This window comes from Oculina patagonica, chromosome 4, assembly GCF_052425735.1.
Source record: "Oculina patagonica isolate OP01 chromosome 4, crgOcupat, whole genome shotgun sequence".
Taxonomy (NCBI): Eukaryota; Metazoa; Cnidaria; class Anthozoa; order Scleractinia; family Oculinidae; genus Oculina; species Oculina patagonica.
Window position 1 is genome coordinate 20230835 of NC_135761.1, and position 16236 is coordinate 20247070.

General features: G+C 36.6%; 1 pseudogene across 1 annotated transcript; it reads left to right on the forward strand.

The window, feature by feature from the left end:
* Window positions 1-377: 377 nt before the first annotated feature.
* Window positions 378-12167, forward strand: LOC144651993 (uncharacterized; annotated as a pseudogene). Its single transcript, XR_013570402.1, has 13 exons — window positions 378-470; window positions 3967-4012; window positions 4360-4543; window positions 4675-4730; window positions 6405-6521; window positions 7096-7166; window positions 7370-7419; window positions 7980-8043; window positions 8517-8609; window positions 9162-9215; window positions 9322-9383; window positions 10388-10482; window positions 11522-12167. The product of XR_013570402.1 is annotated as an uncharacterized LOC144651993 (transcript).
* The last annotated feature ends 4069 nt before the right edge of the window (window positions 12168-16236 follow it).

Sequence of the window (16236 nt, forward strand, 5' to 3'; positions counted from 1 at the left end):
CTACCCTTGAGAGCAACTTATTGAAATCATTTTCAAACAAATTCACATGGAAATGAATGAATAATTTCCCGGATGAACAAAAGAACAACTCTCTGGATAGTATCACATGATATGAACAGGCTAAGGCAATTTACATACGTAACTAAAAAGGTCTATTGTAACGGTCATTGTAACACACGAATAAATATCAAATTGAAAGGTATTTTTTATTGTTTTACAATTCTTTGATCTTGCAGCTGAAAGCCACGGAAAGCAATTAGTTTTTATAAATAATTAGTAGGCTTATTTCTTACAATAAGTATTTTCTTAATTCAGAGTTTCCTTCAAAGTGACTGGGGTGACATCTGAACGTAGGAATTCGTAGATTTTGCTGAAAAATGGTTAACATCTCTGCCGTTCTTTTACTGCTGGCTGGACTTTGCTTATGTCAAGCAAATGTAATTGAACTTACGAGTGTAAATTTTGACTCGGTAAGTATTTATAATCAGGGACGTTTGATCGAAGTCGGAGGCGTGGTGGCCGAAGGTCGCCCAATGGTTAGTGCACTGGACTTCGGATCGAGCGGTCCGAGTTCGAGCCTGGCCGGAGTCATTGTTTTGTTTTCGTTCGATCGAAGGGATTGCGGTCTGATTATTGATGGGAGTAGCGTCAAACTGATTGGACAAAACAATATGCACTTGAAGGCTGCAAACTGACTTCCATTTTCTCTTAAAGAGGCAGTATCGCGGGACTCTTATACGTTTTGGTGTTAACTATGATAGAATTATGAGGGTGCACTCAGTCATCAACAAAAAAGCCTTTAAACAACAAAGGAAGGCATAAACCATTCTAAAAGGCGTGAATAAATGGAATAAATGGTTTATGAGCGATTTTTTCCAAGTAGGGATCCCGGACTGTTGAATTTGAAAACGTTTGCCAGACGTTTTAAAAGTTTTAGACCACTACTGCCATACCCGTCCGTAGCCAAACCACCTTTGAACAATTTTCATGATTAGAACAATACATTTTAGCAATGTCAGGCCATTATTAGCGGTTTCTTATTACTGGATACCAGCACCTTCATTGCATTTTCAAGTATCACCAAATCATGGTGACACTGTCCCTTTAAGGTGGCGGGCAACAGTTTCCAGCACTTTCCCTTTTTGCTTTTCTACGCGGTGATTAGTTGTTAAGTTGAACTAGATTTTTATTCTTTGATTTTTGTTCGATCGCGCGACTTCCATAGAAGCCTGTGAATCAAGTTGTGCACAGGGAAAAAATTCGAAGTGGTTAATTTGACAGCAGAGGCATCTTTGATGATTCAATAATGTTTATTTTGTGGCGCGTTTCCTAAAACGAACAAATTATGATGAACATTTGAATGCAGGAAACCACACTGACAACGCAGAGTAAAACCCAGAACTTCTTGTTGGCGGACTAATTAAAATGCAGAGCTGGCCTGGCACTACAGAAAGGGCACTTTTAAATATGCAAGATTCATAATTTATGTAGAGGGGGGCTATGTCGATTTTTAAAGAGGGCCATGATTTTCTCCTGTTAAGTTTTAGTGGGGGGGGGGGGGTATCAAAAAATTTCATTAAAACTGCCACCGTCAGTTCACTTTATCTCTGGAGGTTATAAATAGTAGTCGATGTCAATGAATTTTAAACTAAAACTAACTGTTGCTTTCACAGAACAATTGAAATTCCATGTTGCGAGCGACTCTTGTCCGCAGAGGTCTCTTTGCATCGCTAAGAGGCGCGGATGGGGAAAGAGAATAAGGGAGACGCACCTTTCACTCTTCCCCTGCGGGCTTATTAATTTTTAAAATTTTACTTATGGGAAACCAGCAAAAACCTTTGCGTGGGAGAGAGTCCGTGTTCCTTAGTTTATATTCCGAAGCTAGACGGCCTCAAAATGTGCCAACTTGTACGGAACTCAACATAAAGTAAAACTTGTGGCACTCTGTCCACTTCTGGTACAGCACCTTCCTTTGGCTGGTGACGATGGTAGTTCAGTTTGATTGCTGATAATACGATACGATGTTTTGGCTTTTCAAAATCAGCTGCCCAAAACATTTAGCTAGTTAAATTTAACACGGGTTTTGTGATAACATACTGTTAATTTCTTATGTACACTTTAAACATTTTAACAACAACAACAACAAGAACTTAATTTGCACCCTATACATTCAATTAAATTAACAATACAATAATAAAAAAATAAAGTAAAGTGCATGGCTGCCCAGAATAACCACGATTGGCTAACAAGATTGGGCAGCCATACTTAGTTTTTATTACAATAATTTATAAAAAGGTATACTTGCCTAACATTTACATAGCAAACTACACAACACACAACACAAAAACAAAACTAAGTAGGCTTATAGAAAAATTAATGGAAAAAAAGATGGAAAATGAAGTAGTATACGGATAGGTTAACTAGCAGAGTTAAATCTAGAGTTATAAATATGAAAGGTTCAGTTAGAGCAGTTTTCAATTGAGTGTCGTAAAACCAAAACCAAAGTAATTACTCTGGCCAATCACAAAGGACACAGACAATCCAGTGAACCAATCAAAACTCGAAGCAAATACATGTAGCTGGCACGAAGCGCGGGAAAACTTGCGCGAGCGAGTCACGATTGGTTTTGGTTTTACTCCTGATTGGCTGAGGAAGTGGCGCGAGATTTTTAAGCCAATCACTAAGCGAAGTAATGCAAAACCAAAACAAACGCAATTTACTTTCGACACTCAAGTGAAAACCGCTCTGATAGCTTGTAATAATGCTTAATTTATACTTTTTCTTAAATTGTGACAGAAGCTTAATGTCATCACTGGAAGCATTCCAGAGTTTAGCGCCCTGATATCTAATATTAAAGATTCCATAATTAATTTGTTCTGGTTTTGGGTAAAGCATAAGTCATTCTAGAGGAAAATCTTGTATTGTACCTATGAGTTTCTTTTGCCGAAGTGAAAAAAAAACATCAAAATTAGAAGGGAGAAGTTGGTTTTTAAATTTGTACATAAAAACAGCAATGTGAAAAGTTACTTCATCAAATAATTTGATAACATTTAAATCTTTGAAAAGTGGACTTGTATGTTCAGAAAAGCTAGAGAAAGTTATAATTCTAATGGCTTTTTTGTAATACAAAAAGAGGTTGCAAAGAAGTTTGATAAGTATTACCCCAAGCTATTAAACAATATGTTAAAAATGGTTTAACAAGAGCATAATAAAGGTCCAGCAAGGTTTTACTGTTAAGATAATAGCGAAGTTTAGAAAGAATTCCTATACTTCGTTTAATCTTTTTTGCAATGAAATTAATTTGACTTTTCCAGTTAAGATTTGAGTCAATATAAATTCCTAGGTATCTAATGGAAATTTCTTGAGTCAATGATTTATTATTGATTGATAAGGAAACCGACTTAGCTAGTTTTTTTTGGATTGGGTGAAACAAAACAAAATTTGACTTCTCAATATTTAAGGAGAGCTTGTTTGCACATAACCAGGAATGAACTTTACTGAGTTCATTGTTGAGATTGCTTTCTAGTATATCATTTTTTTTATGCCTAAAAAATAAGTTTGCATCATCAGCAAACAGATGGAAATCTAATTTTTTTGAGCAGTTATGGAAATCATTAATATAAATTAAGAAAAGCAAGGGTCCCAGTAAGTACAGACCCCTGAGGAACACCACAGGAGATATTTACCTTATCAGACTGAGTGTTACCAAGAGATACAAATTGTTTTTTATTACTCAAATATGAAGTGAACCAATCTTTAACAATGCCACGGATACCATAGAGCTCTAGTGTTGTAATAAGTATCTCATGGTTAACAGTATCAAATGCTTTACTGAAGTCCAAGAATATTCCACAGGAATACTCACGGTCTTCAATTGCCTTCTGCACTTTGTTAATTATACTTAATACTGCATGGACAGTTGAAGAGAAGCTAACGTACTCTTTGTTTTGTCGATTTTCTTTTCAGGTTTAAAATGGTGATAAATTTGTATTTGTCGAATTCTATGCGCCTTGTGAGTAGAAACAATATGATCATTGTAGCACTGGCAAATTTTTGTCCAAGTGAGTCATTAGTAACATTGTCTGAGCTGTGTCATTCAGTACACATAGTTTTACATGTAAGCCATTCTCCTTGAAGTTGAAGCAAATCTTTGTGAAAGAAGCAGAAGCTTTCAGAACTTGTTTCGATTTTGAGTCTCAGCAAAACAAGTTCAAGTCTGTTTTCCATGGGTCCAGTCATTTAGAGCTAAATGGGCACAAAGAAGCGGCTTGTTTAATTTCATTCTGATCCATATATAAAATTAATGTAGAAGAAAAAATATTAATGCTTTTCCTCAAATGTTGACCGTCATGTCTATAGGGTGTGGTCACTGCAAGCGCCTTGTGCCAACATACGAAAAATTAGGAGAAGCATTTGACAAAGTTGATGATGTAATCATTGCGAAGGTTGATGCTGATGCCGACAGAACTCTTGGTGGAAGATTTGGAGTCAGAGGTTTCCCTACTCTCAAGTATTTTCCAAAAGGAAGCACATCGCCTGAAGAGTAAGCGCTACCTATTGTAATGTTTTTGGTTGGTTTTTGCGCAAACACGCGCAGTTTTCTCTTTATATTTTGCAACTACAATTTAACCAATATTATTTATTTTATTATATTTGTTTTGTGTTTTGTTGAAGCTATTCAGGTGGTAGGGAAATCAACGACCTAGTATCATTTATTGAAGGAAAAACTGGTAAGTGTGCTAATATGTTTCTTGATTATGTGATAAAATCGGTACAGCCAAAAATGTTTGGTGAAGCGTGTTTGACCTGTATCACTGGTTATATTCAGAACAACGCTCATTTAATTTGTTGTTGCTTGAGCCCAAGTCTTTTTCAATGAACAGTTGTTTTTGTTTTTGGATCAATTTAGGTTTCTGGGAAACTGCTCACCTACCCCTCCCCAAACCTAACATTAACCCTTACTTATCGCTTTGGGCAAAATGTTAGATTTGGGGAGGGGTAGGTGAGCAGTTTCCCAGAAACCTAAATTGATCCTTGTTTTTTTGGTTGCTTTAGTACCCCTCCCTAGAAAGACAGGCCTATAGACATGTTCATCTTCAAATCCTCCTTGATCTTTATTCACAGACCTCCTTCATCTTCATATTAATAAATCAGAACCTAAAGGATCACCATCATTATCCGTGATTTCTGCTTCGTCCCAGTTTTCATTCCCTTGTGTGCTCTGTAAACTGAACTGAACTGAATACTTTATTTACCCTCGGATTTATAGAGTAGCTTAATCAGCTAATGTCTCTGAGCATTCTCATCCCAACCTCGAAATTACTTCAAGCAAATAAAGACCAGACCGCAACACCGGAAACTTCGTGCCCTACGTACTCTTTACGATAAGCGTGTTCTTTTCATCTCCTGCTGACTATAACACTGACGATGCACATGTAAAGAAGGGTTATCTTTAAACCCTTCTAGGAGGGTTACCCTCCCTTTATGTAAATAAGCTCAAAGAGTACAAAACGAAGTGCGAATCAACGGCTTCAGGTTTTCGTGAATTTGTACGGCAGAGATAGCCCTAGGGATAACCCAACATTCACACTGGCAACACACTATTCAAAACTCTAAGAAATTGGAATTCTATAACACTTTTAAGGAAGAATATACGCCTTTCTCAGTGCTATTGGATCTTACAAGAAAACTAAATAACAGGAAAGAATTAGTAAAACTTAGAATAGGTTATAACAAATTATTGATCGAAACTGGCAGATATGATCAAATCCCAAGGGATAATAGACTCTGCCCTACGTGTGAATCAAACCAAATTAAAGACGAATTTCATATACTTTTCCATTGTACTAAATATTGTAGTTTTAGAGATGAATTTTACCAAAAAATAGAGAATCAGATACCAAACATAACACAATTACCTCCTATGCAAGCAACCAAAAAATTAATGAATTCTGATAATTATTATTTAAATACTCAACTTATAAAGTTCATTGTGAGATGCTTATCTTCTATCGAATGAAAGTAATGTTACACATACATAATTTCTTTTTTTTTCATTCCTATTACATGATTATTATTGGCCCTTCAGGATAAATAAAGTTTTTATTATTACTTATTAGTTATAAATTTCGCCTTAGTATAGTTGTACGCTTTTGCAATACTGTATTTACTTATAGTCATGCAAATAAAGCTTGTTGTTGTTGTTGTTGTTAATAGTGCAAATGAAACTCGGCTTCTGATCCAGGACATGTTTTTTACAAATTGCTCCCCTTTCTTGGTGGCAATCAGCTCCGCTTATTGGACTATGGTACCTCAAGCATTCCTTTTCCATTCTGCAAGTTATTAATATTATTATTATTATTATTATTATTATTGATGTTGTTGTTATTCTGATGAATTCTCAGGCGTCAGAGCTAACAAGGTTGTCCCTAAGTCAGCTGTTGTAGATTTGGATTCTTCAAACTTTGACTCCGTGGCCTTGGACAAGACAAAGGATGCTTTGGTTGAGTTCTATGCCCCATGTAAGGATACACAGTGTCTGATAAAAATTGTGAAATGATGTAACGTGAAGCATAAAATTTGCTTGCCCTGACATATATACCATACATTCTAATACAATAAAGCAACTGTCATAAAAAATGTTGTGGTTATTCATCGTGGTAGAGTACAATAATAAAGTATTATTTCGTTTGTCTCACGACGTAGTCACGTGTGATGGAGACCGCACTGGTATGCACTGACACTTGAATTTGAACTCTCATTCAAGATTGAAAAACACTCAATGTATGCTTATAAACTCTGTCACTTTTCTTTATATTAAAATTTGAAACAATTATTACCATCATTTTTACTTGATAATGAAGTAAAGATGTCTTTGAAATGCCATTATGATTAGTTTTATTTCACTAAATATTTTCATTATAGTTAATCAACTGTAAATAACCTTAGATTGTCAAGAACAAAGAAGAATCTTCTAAAAATTAGAGGATATTTTCTTGATGTATCACCTAATTTTGCAGATCTAACACTGCTGAGATTTTATTTTTGTGTACTGATGTCAGTGAATATTTGTTCAAAAAAATATTTTCTCTTCAGGGTGTGGACACTGTAAAGATCTTGCTCCTGTTTATGAAAAAGTGGGAAATGCTTTTAAGAACGAACCAAATGTAAGTTTACCGGAACAACATAGGACTGTTTTTAACTAATAATGTTTATGAATAGCTAGAGTAATATCTTTAAAATTATTTCTCCCCCTCTTTCCTTACCACCACTCTTTCACCCAGTTAACCATGCTCGTATTCAAGACATAAGACACTCACAAAAATACCATAGTATGTTTTTGAACATTTGGAAAAAATCTTTTTTTTAGTGTATTGTGGCCAAAGTGGACGCTGATAAAGAAAAAGATTTAGGAGAAAAGTAAGTCTGTAGATCTTCAATAATGAACTCCGCATGTAGGTGGACACTTCTCAGTTGTAGTCCCAGTCACGCAGTATGTCACGCAGTTTTAGGAAATTTTGGCACTGACCAACTAGTCATAGAATTAACTGAAACCGGCATCACAATAACGGCTTAAAACTGAAGAGTAACTCAAAAGAAACACAGTAAGGCCAAAAAGGGGCATAGATGGGCAAAGTTTGAAAAGATTAAAACAGATTGCGTTCAGGTAAACTTGAAAAACGTCCGCCCGACTATCAAGTTCGTCTCAATTTGTATAAAAGTGCCATTTACAATGCTCGAAAATCGTCCAGGTGATTTTGCCAATAAATAACTTTTGCTCAGCCAATTTGAAGTTTACAGCTCTTAATTAACAAAAATAAAGATAATTTCTTGCAGACAACCAGACTACACTTTTTTTAGCCCTGCCCAAGAGTGTCCGAGAGTGCTTACAGAGGTTCCAGCAAAATCAGTATGCTTCCTGCAAGATATCAATAATTTGTAATGTTGCAAATGGTAATCTTATTGTTTGCTTTATTTAGGTATGGTATCAGTGGCTTCCCTACCTTTAAATTTTTCTCCAAAGACAATAAAGATGGAGAAGAGGTAAATAATATTATTTAATTGTTGTATTTCTGAAAATAACATTTTATTACTAACTAGATTTTTCTGCAGTGTAACATGTGCTAAGTAAATGTTCCACCATAAACATTTTCATTTTGACACATTTTTAGTCTCAAAAGCAACACAATTTCAGACTGCTGGTTTTAAGCTTCTTTAAGCTTCTTGTTTTCATTGCCTTCCTATCAGTCACAAAGGATGTAAACAATCCAGTGATCCTTTAGATAAGAAAATGATGGGAGCTTTTTTAAAGCAATCACTAATAAGAATAGTAATGCAAAACCCAAGCAAGTGAATTAATTTCACAATTCAAGAACTGCAACTCAAAAGTACACACACCTCAACAGTGTATACTTAGTACTGTATCAGTTTTTGAAGAGTTCACCAACTGGTCTTTAGCTGCTTTCACCCTTGAGCAAAGAGGCTTCAGTTGATGATTTTAGTCTTTTTTGTTGTAGTACGATGGAGGCCGCAGTGAGCAAGACTTTATAGACTTTTTGAATACAAAGTGCAAAACAAACAGAGTTTCTGGAGGAAGACTTAATACGCAGGTAAGATCTATCTGCTGGCTATCTAATAACTATCTCCTTTGCGCTGTTAGGCTCACAGCGGCAATCCGAAAGAGTTCAATAATTACAGAAAAGCAATCAGTAAGCCGACCTGTTAAGTTTACTGTAAGTTTCAGAAAACTAATGTTTTAAGGAACTGCTATGATAGCAGTTATTATTCAACTATCTTATGGCGCGATGGCCTAATGGTTAGTGCGAGCGGTCCGAGTTCGAACCTTGGCCGGGTCACTGTGTTGTGTTCTTGGGCAAGACACTTTACTCTCATAGTGCCTCTCTCCACCCAGGTGTATAAATGGGTACCGGCGACATAATGCTGGGGGGTACCCTGCAATGGACTAGCATCCCATTCAGGGGGAGTAGCAATATTCCTAGTCGTTTAATGCTACGGAAACCAGGATAAGCTCCGGCAGTGTGGGCCGCATGGCTCGTGGCTACCCTTTTTATCTTATTTTTGGTACAGGTAGTCTTAAGATACTTCAAGTATTAAAAGTTCAGAATACAAAATTTTAAGTTGTTTCTGTTTATTTTATTTAGGCTGGCAGGATTGACAAATTTGATGAGTTTGCCAAGGATTTCATGACTAATCCGGTAAGTGGCTGGAGTTTATACTACAGTAGTTGTACATAAAATTATGTAAACTTTACAGTTTCTGAGTAACACCAAACCACTCGTTTTTCCTGCTTTCTCTTTCAAGGACAAGCGTGATACGATCTTAGAAAAAGCTAAGTCCCTTGTTGATGCACAAGAGAATCCCGAGTAAGTGGATACCAGTTTTTAGTAGCTCTTTAAAATCACTGTCTGGATCTTCCTTGTAACAGCAGAGTTAACTACCATGGTGAGTTTAATATTATAGTAATGGAAGAAGAAAATTGGCCTTATCACGGTTGTCGACGCCACCTTGACGAGTAGGCAAAGCGGGTAGAAATTACAGTGTTTGTATGGGAATCCGACGGCAAATATCTTTTACAGAAATTGAATTCTCCACAACTATGAATTGTAAAGTTAAGATACTAGGCAAAACTTTTTATTCGCCAAGTTTGAAGGATGTAGCTGGGCTAGAAAGTGCTCAGTTACGTTTTTAATTTCTCATACATTTGTCTAGCTTTAATTTTTCCCGCGAACCACGTCAATTTGCTAAAAATATATAGACAAATGTATGGGAAACTAAAAACGTAACTAAACGCTTTCTAGCCCAGCTATATCCTTCAAACTCAGCGAATAAAATCTTTTGCCTAGTATCTTAACTGTGCAATTCATAAGTTGTCCAGAATTCAATTTTTGTAAAAGATATTTGCCATCGGATCTCCATTTCTAACCGCGTTGCCTACTCGTCGAGATGGCGTCGAAAAGTTTCAATTTGAACGAAAATAGTGGCAGATTGACAGATTTGCCCCCCCCCCCCCACAAAAATGCATGCCCCTATTAACCCCCCTCCCCCTCCCGCTGATAAACCCAATTTTCTTAATGTAAAATAACTAAATAGTTTCTGTTCCCCTGCATGATAGGATGTCTTGATGCTTTTCCAAGTCTTCCCCCCCCCCAAAAAAAAAACATTCTCTTGACAAACAGTGGAATCCACATTTTTTTGAACCACATGAATTAAAACATTTAAATAAACTATCTTAAAATGAAAAATTATCAGTTGAAAATTTCAAGTTCACAGTAAAAAAAGGTGGAATCTGGAAATTATTAAGGGTTAATATTAACTTATTTCAGCGTGGCAGCTAAGATTTGGTTCTAACACACATGAATTTTTCCAGGGATGAAGCCGTTTACACCAAGGTCATGGAGAAGGTTCTGAGTAGAGGAGATTCCTTTGTCACTACAGAAATTGAACGCTTGGGACGCGTCCTTAGTAAGACTTCCTTTGTTATTCTCATGCCCAGCTGTCAGTCAACCGTAATAACCTGGCATTAATAACCTGTGCATTGTTTACAACGGTAGTAGTGATCATTCTGCACTCAGTTCTTGTAGTGAGACTTCTTTTTTTCATACATGAGGTATCTTTTAAGTTAAAACTGTTGACAACAAGAGGATTTGAACCTGGGTCGTCGGATTACCAAGCGGGAATCATATCCACTACATCATTAACGACCAGCTGCCAGAACCCTGAATTTTTTTGGCTAGAAATCTTAACCCTATTATAAAGGATAACCGCAAGCAACCCAAGCTAAAGTAGGCTGACAGGAGAGCTTTTTAGGCTAACCACTCCGGAGCGTTATTTAGGCTAACTGAACGCTATTCAGGCTAACCGGAGTGCTATTTAGGCTAACCAGAGTGCTATTTTAGGCTAACCGGAGTGCTATTTAGGCTAACCAGAGTGCTATTTTAGGCTAACCAGAGTGCTATTTAGGATTACCGGAGTGCTATTTAGGCTAAACGGAGTGCTATTTTAGGCTAACCGGAGTGCTATTTAGGCTAACCGGAGTGCTATTTAGGCTATCCGGCTATCCGGAGTGCTATTTGGGCTAACCGGAGTTCTGTTTAGTATTCACTACATGAACTGAGTGGTGCGTCGTATAATTTGTCATCAGCTGTCTTACTACATGAACTGAGTGCAGAATAGTCAGTCCCTTTTTACAACAACTAGTGATACATTTTCAAGACATCTAAATTATTAAACACCAGTGACACTTTTTTAACTCATGACACAATGTTCTAGCATTGCCTAAAAGTATGCCATCTCCAGTTACAGTGTTCGTTTTGTGTTTGAAAATACTAGTGAGTCTGCTCTCATGTGAACAATTTGGAAATATCAATTAATTGAAAATTATAATTATCAACTCAGAGATACTACATCTGAGATAACCCAAGCACCATTTTTGATTAACTAATGACTGCCAATTTTCCTATCATTATTAACAGTTGTCATAATTTTCTTTTTCTTTTTTCAGATGGTGCCATAAGTGACACTAAGAGGAAGGAGTTCAGTATTCGTCTTAACATCTTGAAACAGTTCAAGGCTGACACGGCCGAAACAGAGCTGTAGAATCTTCAACCCAAGTGGTGTGTGACAGCTGCCTTGTGTCTCAAGGCTAGAGTGAATACATGTACACACATCCATTATTTATTAATTTTTTTTTTATTTGTTATCACTTCTCAGAATATCTCACAATTTTTTGACGCAAACAAAAAGTTAACTGTTACCTGCATCTCTGGTCTTGATGCTGTCTTGCTTCAACCAAAAAAGACTTGCCACCAAAAAATCCTTAGTATTTCACTATCCTAATCCTTTTAGAAGGCCGTATAAACCTAACAATATTGCATAAACATCCATTACTAGTAAAGAAACGAAAAGACTGCAGTCATTGCGTGAACAAAATCAGTGTTTTAAGCAGGATATTTCCACACTAATCTAATACTATTGTACCATCGCTGAATTTCATGTAATACAATGGCCAGATGATCTGCATTTCAGCACTTCAGGGAAAATAAAAAATTCACAAGGAATTTAGTTGATTGTAAATGGCTGTTTACTGCTCTAACCCATACTCCTTGTAAATTAGTTTAGTACACTTCAAATCAATCAGGTTAGTGTGAATTGAAATTCCAATAGTAATTAGAATTTCAGTCAACTAACTTAATAAATTTTGAAAGGCATGGTTGCCATAAGACCCAGTAATATGGGCAACAGTTTCTTTTAACTTGCAAATTGTCATGCAACATTGTTGCATTGCAAGTTGTAATGTGTGTAATGTGTTGCGGTTACGTGCATTTAATATCACCCGTGTTGGAAGTTTGGGCAACATGTTGCATAAAGTTATTAAGGTCGTATTAAGGTCCAGCAGCAGAAGCATATCACCTGGGTCCAGTAATACGGGCAACATTTTTTTTAACTTGTCTCGCAACATTGTTACATTGCAAGTTGTAACGTGTTACAACCACGCTTATTACCACTAGGCATAAATAGATTGTGCTCGGCAACTTTTGAGCAACTTTTAGCGTTTTGAGCAACTTTTTGTAGTACCAGCAACCTAGGGCAACTTTTGCCTTCCTTGGCAACTTTTGAGCAACAAATTGATATTAAACCGATCCAAACCATAAAAGGTCGTTTCATTTAGAAGGATTTTATTAAAACTGGTTTTATCAAAATTGATTTTATTAAAACTAAGGATATACAATAAAATGACAATAAAATAACACTTGCTTTACGCCCACGAAATCTGGACAGCGGCTATCTATCTAACAGGCGCTTAAATCCAGTGGTTATTCACTGCAACATAGAGCCTGCCGCCGGCCATCTTGGTATTTGCTGAAGTGCGAGTTACTTATGGCATCGCAATCAGATGAAATTTCAGACGAGGAAAATTGACCCCATTGAGGTTGCCATAGACGCTGGGCAACTCTTAGTAAACCTGCAAGTGCTTCAATTTCTAGAAAACGCAAAATTCACGTCAACGAAGGCAAATACAAATGGCAACAAACAAACAAACACGTTTTGAGTATTTATCTAAAACAAAACAACTCTAGAGAGCAAGCAACTTTTCTAAATTTTGGTGGCAACTTTTTGATATTTGAGCAACTTTAGAGCAACTTTTGGGTATATTGTGAAGCAGCTTTTCCTGAATTTACTGGCACAATCTATTCATGCCTAATTACCACCCGTGCTGCAAGTTGCGGCAACATGTTGCTCAAACTTGAACTCATGTCTACTTCGCGCAACACGTTGCCGCGACTTGCGACACGGGTGGTAACCTGACAGCAACACGTTCCAACTTGCAATGCAACAATGTTGCGAGAAACTTTTGCCCGTATTACTGGCAACATGTTATCGCCGCGCCAATTTGCGACATGGGTGGTAATCGAGCAACCACACGTTATAACTTGCAATGCTACAATGTTGCGAGAAAATTTTGCCCGTATTACTGGCAACATGTTACCGCCGCGCCAATTTGCGACATGGGTGGTAATCGAGCAATCACACGTTATAACTTGCAATGCAACAATGTTGCGAGAAAATGTTGCCCGCATTACTGGGCCTTTACTAGATCTTTATGATTTGTGTTTGACTCACACTTGAGGTCCAGAGGTCAGTTTTAAGACTGGCCAGTGTCCTGGTATAAGTATAAGTAGGAGTGGGGAGTGTATACCCTTATAGGAGTAAAGGAGGAGTAATAACAAAGGAGTAATAAAAAGGCGAAAATAATCAAGAATGGTTCAGACTGAAAAACTTTGCCAATTTTTTCAAAATGTGTTGCCCGTGACGTAGCTCCTTTCAAGGGACAAGAGATTTTTGTCAAAACTTCAAGAGCCTAAAGAAATATAGAAACAAACAAATAGTGGTCCAGTTTTGTTAAAATTTCTATGCCAGTGTACAAAAGCTATAAAAAAGTGATGTCATTGTGATGCTATCAGGAACTTTTATCTCAACTTGAAAAAGGTTAGGCTCATCGTTTTCAAGTTCAGCCCTTATGGCCTAAAAAGCAGCAAAAAAAAAAAAAAAAAAATAGCAACGGCTCCTCTCTTCTTTCCTAAACAATATACTTTATATCTTCATCTTGATGTTAGAGTAGAGTAGAGTAAAAATTTATTTACACAGGGTGGCTCATTCAGCTCTAAGGCTGGTCTCCGAAGGGGCCCTGTATCTTAAAAAATTAAATTACATTAAAGAATTTTCATGAACTATTTACATTTAAAAAGCCTAATAAAAGTACAATACTAGAAATTTAGAACTACATTAAAAGCCTAAAAAAACAATTCAAAATCACATTTAAAGCCTAAAATAGTAATAAAATGTCAAAATTATGTTAAAAGGAAATATCTTGCTCGGCGAAGAACGTTTGAATGTTTTCACTCTTCACAATGTTTAAAGGGGGTTTGTTAATAAGTTTTGCGCCAGTAAAAAGAAGGACCTTTTCCCAAAACTTTGTTTAATGTTTGGTAGGGATAGCCTCATACTTTGTCTTGTGGAATAATTGTGAATGTTCGAAAATCTAGCAAAATATGATGAAAAGTAACTAAGAACTGATGAATGAAGACAGAGGAAAACGAGTTTAACCTTATGATAAAAGCATCTGCTGCAAAGAGTCGGCCAGTGCAGCTGCTCTATTGCTTCAGATGAGTGAAAGCAACGTGTAATAATCCATGCAGATCTATTCTGTAGGCGCTGTAGACGATCTATATCTTGCTGTAGAAGGTTACTCCAGGGGGGTAGGGCTTTCCACCACAAGTTGCTCGAAATTTCCCAAAAAGTTGCCCATAATTTCTCAAAAAGTTGCTCAAAAGTTGCTCTAAAAATCCAAAAAAGTTGCTTCTGATTAATAAAAGTTGCTCGAAAGTTGCTCCAAAAAATTTCCAAAACGCTGCTTATACTCGAGAGAATTTCTCTAAATATATGCTAATTTCCTTTTGAGGGTAAGATTTCTGAGCAGTTTTATACAATTTACAGCAAAAGAAGTATCTTAAAACATATTAAGGGGAAAATTTGATAAATAACAAGGATTTCGTCAACTGAGAAAAAATTGTGAAGGTTTCGACGACGTCATGTTTGCTGACGAGTTTTGTTTTAATGCAGAATGAGCAGAAAGTTGAAATATCTTCAGATGTTCCTCGAAAATGTTCGGCAAACTTCGGATATCTTCGGAAACGTTCGTATAGCCTTTGAACAACACTCGGATAGTCTTCGGAGATCTTCGATCTGGAAATTGCTCAAAATGCAACAAGTTGCTTGAAAGGAAAAAAGTTGCTCGAAGGGGAAAAAGTTGCTCGAAATATGAAAGTTGCCAAAAAGTTGCCGAGCTACTGGGGGAAATCCGTACATGGGACTCTACAATGTATAAACGAAAGAGACTAGTTATGTGTGATGCATGGGATCTTTTAGATTTCTTCTTATGTTTTTAAAAAATATAAGCTGCAGGCGGATAACAGTCTTTTTGACGCACGAGGTGTCAGCTAATTTTATTTACGTTAAGTCTTTGACAAATTTCCTGAAAAATATGTAAAACCTCTTGTGATATGTCATCGCTTCTGCCTGCATTGCGGTCCATTCCTAAAGAAAACAGATTACTTTCCTGTCTCTTTAAATAACCTTTACATATTTGCCAGTTCTCTAAGCTGCCTGTTGTTAATTAGGTAAAAAAATGTAGCCCCTTGTTGTTCTATTGGAGCCACGATAAGAAAGTTGAAACAGGGAACGAATTATTAATACAGGTGTATTGTAAGGAGAGAAATAATTGTTTTATTTGCTTTGCTGTAAAAAATAAGTCTATAAAATTAAGTAATCCAACTGAAAAACATTCTACAGTTTTCAGTCCACTGAAAGGTAACAACAACCTGCCGTAAAGTGTTTTTAATCATATAAACTGTAATAAGCGTTTCAGCGTAATTACAACCTGCTCCAGTCTTTTCATTAACTGTTATCTACCTTAATCAAAACTATAACAAAATTCTCAAACGTGATTGGTTATCAGCAGCCCGATTTGAGCACTAATAGGACAGTGTACGCGTCATGCTTGTAATTGGACAGTGTAATAGGACAGCTAGTGTACGCGTCACGCCTGTGTAATTGGACAGTACGCGTCATTTTGCGCGCGCTGTTGTTGTGCATTTTTTGAGTAGACTATTGTGTTTTTCAGTATTCACAAAGACTATTCAACCGAAGGTTAGTTTC